At 30.2% G+C, this 5,006-nt stretch overlaps 1 long non-coding RNA gene across 2 annotated transcripts; it reads right to left on the bottom strand.

The window, feature by feature from the left end:
* Positions 1-209: 209 nt before the first annotated feature.
* LOC144997786 (uncharacterized) lies at positions 210-2,445 on the bottom strand. 2 transcript variants are annotated; one of them, XR_013659938.1, is made up of 4 exons: positions 2,299-2,445; positions 1,216-1,409; positions 913-1,037; positions 210-632 (listed from the first exon to the last, which is right to left on the bottom strand). It is a non-coding gene; the product is annotated as an uncharacterized LOC144997786 (long non-coding RNA). The 2 variants fall into 2 exon arrangements; XR_013659937.1 differs by having other exon boundaries at positions 913-1,409.
* Positions 2,446-5,006: the final 2,561 nt, after the last annotated feature.

Genomic DNA, 5,006 nt, shown 5'->3' with positions numbered 1-5,006 from the left:
ATTAAAATAACGCACAGTTAATTTGTAAATTACAATGTAAAAGTAAAAACTTAGAATATAGTGTTATCGTTTTATTCAATTATCTCAAATACATCACTTGAAACCAAAAAAAAAAATAAGCAAATTTACAACATCCCACTACATTGAATGAGACACTCCAGGAAATTATTATTGAACCACATTCTCTACAATTCCATTCAAGACTTACCAAAAAAGTTGTAATTATAGAAAACATGAAAGTTTTATCTAATTTCATAACTGTATGTACCACTTTACAGTGTGAAAGGGGTTTGATGGGTATTAGGATACATATCTGCTGCAATAACAATGTTTAAAGTTGCACAAATGTAAAGAACAATCTCATCAAGAAAGAAATAAAGAGAGTGCAGGGAGTAAATTAAACCAACATCCTCATTACAGATTTCGATTAGAAAGATGAACCAAGTCCTCATAATCCATCAACTTCTTAGCCACTTTAACTCTTTATAGACCAAACACCATTGAAACCAACATGTAAATATGCTTCTTCAAGTTCTCATCATTAATTAATGGTGGCAAGATATGAATGATATGCTTCTTCCAACATATGCACTGAACATTTGCATTGATGACAGTTGTATGTCCTTCAATCACTAACAAAAAGAAGTACACCAGTCATCACTAAGTTGAGAAAAATCAGCTTGGAATTTGGGGTCAATATCATTAAATAGTGATGACTAAGTTGAGAAAAATCAGCTTGGAATTTGGGGTCAATATCATTAAATAGTAACAAAGTTTAAGGGTGGGAAGGAAGGAGTGATATATCAGACTCTACATCACACTCCTTATTCATTCAGGACTTTTATCAAACAGGTAGAGTGCGTGTATAATGTAAGATAATTGGCTCAAGAACAATAATAGTTATGTACATACCTCACTAATTTTATAGAATGAGCACAAAATAACACGAAGATATGTTATTTTTGCTTGCTTATCTTCATTTAATATGTGCTCGAATGTACAGAAAAAACCAAAAGCTTGAAATTGATAATCGATGGCTGAAATCAAATACTTGAAATGATAATAGATTTAAGATGAAGTTAAATTGATAAAACACCTTATTTGATAGTAAACTCGAAGCATCAATCTGATGGACATCGATATCAGTTGATGATTGATTAACAATGTTGATGAATGGCTAAAAATCGTTGATCTAAAAGCGATGAAAACTCAAACCTTGATCAATTGATGAAATCATGATGTAGAGTAAAAAGCACAGCTTCAAAGATCGTTAGCAATTGTTGAAGATGAAGATTAGTAGAAATCGACCTAACACTTGAACTTCTACCTTGGATGAAATCGATGATCACATGGCTAAAACCGATAAAAATCTTGTAATGAATTGTTGACGTCGATAGATGAACATAAACCTCAATCACCCAAATCAAAGCAAATAGAAGATTGATTAGCATGAATCGAAGATGAAGGAATGTTGATCGATTAATGTGAATTGGTAGAAAGAATCAAAGCAGCTGGATTTTGTGATAACGTGAAGATAACATATTTGATGATCTAAAATTTAACTTATTGCCTAGTCTATCCCTAATTAACTAATCTTTTAGATTAATTAAGTTAATCACGTTTTCTTATGAGCCACAAGATCGGTTTTGATCAAAGGCTCAGATTTGGTCCCCATGTCTTACAAAATATAGATGGTCTCAAATGAACCTCTACATATATATATATATATATATATATATATATATATATATATATATATATATATATATATATATATATATGGGAAAAGTGAATATACCCTTAAGGGTATATAAGCTTAGGTACCCAAACTCACCATACTACGTCGTTTTGTATCATATAATACATTATAATTGTCCAATGTTCTTATAATTTAACTTCTAAATTGATTTACTTTCATGATTTTTATAAATTACACATTTATCTTTCTCTTACTTAATTTTCATTTTCAATTACAACAAATATAACCTAATAGGTGTTCGACAAAAAGATGTGACATAAGAGAAAGATAATAGTGAAATTTCGAAAATCTTGAAATGAAATCAAGTTAGGGGTTGAAGTTTAAGAACATTATAATGAATATATCAAACAAAACGACGTATTATGGTGTGTTTGGATACCTATGCTTATATACCCTTAAGGGTATATTATTCACTTTTCCATATATATATATATATATATATATATATATATATATATGTGTGTGTGTGTGTGTGTGTGTGTGTGTGTGTGTGTGGAATCAAACAAAGGAAAAGGAAAAACACAAGAAATGAAACTTACAATGAAATCAAGATGGGTCAATAGAGACACACAAATTGCAATAGATGCAACCCACGAAATTAGATGCATATCGATCCAAGAATAGCACCAACAGGTGCAGGAAATTTTTGTGGGGGGTTGTTTGTTGAGTCGATGATTTATCTAGATGTTTTGAAGGTATGTGTGGGTGAGAAGAAGCGCACACGATTGTATTTAAAGGGTAATCTATGTTGCATGACAAACACATCTTTGATGTGGCAGACGTGGGTATTGTCGGGTTCAGTTCCCGGTTTTGGGCCGGTTCAAATGGCTAGTTCCTACCGGTTCCAAAAATTGACAATATTACAGTATCGGTCCCGGCCCAACCGCCAGTTTCGGTTCCGGTACCGGTCCCGGCTGGTTCCCGGTCCATATGCTCATCCATAACTGTCTTTTCAAACTTCTTAAGCTTTCAATTTTTTCCAATTTTTTTTTCGAATTTCGGTATATATTTTTTTAAACTTTGATTTATTTTTTAAACTTTGATTTACAAATTTGATACAATTTCTTTTTATAGTTTCCACTATTATTTATTACTTGATTTTTTTTTTAAAAAACACTTCGATTTTTTTATTTTTTTGTTACTGTTTTTGCTAATAATATTTTCATTTTCGGTTGAAATTTTTTTAACATGTGTAATTCTTTTACGAACGTTGTAGACATCGTTTGTAATCTTTTCTTATTTTTTTAATACTCTTTTATGATTTTTAAAATTAGTTTTTTTATAGAATAAAACAAATTGCTTCTTATATATATATATATTAGATTTCTTTAGAAACTTTATATTTTGTTTTTTCATGTTTTTTTAATATTTTTTCAATGTTTTAAGACTAAAATTATTAAAATTTCAGTGTTAGAGAAGTATTTTCAATTTATAAAATTAGTTTATTTAAATTTCAGTTTACTCCAGCAGTCTACTGATATTAAAAACCAAACATGTTTCTTATTACAGGTTGTAGCCATTTGGTCCACCTCTCCCGTTTTAGATAGTTGCAGAGACAGTCTACAGACTTTATGAATTTTTGTTTCGAAAAAACAAACAACACCTAACTAATCAGTTAGCTTCTAGAAGAATTGGTTGGATGTATCAACATAATAAGGAACTCTTTGAAACGGATGTACGTCACTATATATCTACAAATAACATGGTCGTTTACTATGATAACAAGTTTGACACGAAAAAATGTTGAGTCTTCGGTTGAAGTAACATTCGATTAAAAATAATCTATTTGATTATTGGTTGTTTGTCACGATCATGAATAATGTTATAAAATAGATAATCTATTAATGTGAGAAAATTCAATTAAACAACCACACAAACACCCCGATATAAACTGGAAAATTAAAATCAAGAAAAAACATTATAAAAACGACACTCTCACTCTTATTAAAGGGTTACATTATCGTTAAATCTCTAAGGAAAAACAAGAGAAAAGAAGATGTTGGAATGAATAAAATATGATATATAATGGTTTAATATAATAGCCTTGCAAAGAGTTCTAAACAAACTCTAAAACCAGTAAATACGAAACATTCCTAATACATGACTATAGAGGAGGACGCAAAAATTGATGGTAGGTGTTTCCGATTGTTTTTTTTGGCCAAACATAATATAAAACCGAAAAATAATTCATTACGTCTAATAAAAAAAGTGATCCATTACATAAAAAGTTAAAAGCATAACCACGATCTATTGCAATTTTGATTTTTCCTTTGTGTGCCGACATCTTTTGAAACCGCTCAATCAATTTTTCATTCTCAACTTTCATAAATGCTTTGGTCTCAACATAGTAAAACAATGCGTCGTTCAAAAAGTCATCACCGATTTTGTTGCGCAAGTCGGTCTTCAAGAATTTCATATTTGAAAAACATATTTCTACACTTGCGATCGCTACGGGTAATATCAAAGTCAATTTTAAAAGCTTATAAATCAAATGATAAGACCAATGTTTCCCCGTACTAACCATTAAACGAGAAAGGCCAGAAATTCCTTTCAAACTTGTGAAATGCCCATCTTTGATGCAAGAGTGATAAAATATGTCAAGTTGTCATTCAAGTTCTATAATATCTGAATCATCAAATCCAGACTTGTACAACTTACCTACCTTCAACAACTTTGATTTGTCAAATTGTGCAAATGAATCACAAGGACTCGAAGCATCCATGTATTCTAATAGTTGGGTGGTTGTTTTACTAAATCGATCATGATATTTTATACGTTGCATATCCACCACCATGTTAAAGATTTCAACCTCAAAATGAAATATGTTAGGATTAGGTCTTGGTCTTTTTGTAAGAAAACCATCAAGGGTAAGCTACAATTCTAACATTAAACTAAATAACTACACCAAATCATCTAATAGCTTCAATAAAAACATACCAAATTAGTTAATAACATCAATAAGTCAATAATATTAATAGAAACAAAGCAATTTCAACAATTCAAGATAAGTCAATAAAGACAATAAGATTGAGACATAGCAATTTTATTTCACCAAATCAAACAATAAGTCAATAACATCAACACAAACATATGAATTTCAACAATTCAGGATAAAAACATAGCAATCTCGATTTCAACCTATAACAAATTGGTAAAATTTCAACTTACTTGCTTCATTCTTAGGTTAGGGTTTGGAGATTAATTGGAATCTTGGAGTCAAATTGAACAATGGGTGGGAATGGGATTC

The sequence above is a fragment of the Lactuca saligna genome, chromosome 5 (assembly GCF_052625555.1).
Source record: "Lactuca saligna cultivar CGN05327 chromosome 5, ASM5262555v1, whole genome shotgun sequence".
NCBI lineage: Eukaryota > Viridiplantae > Streptophyta > Magnoliopsida > Asterales > Asteraceae > Lactuca > Lactuca saligna.
This window is presented reverse-complemented; position numbering and strand designations above follow the sequence as displayed.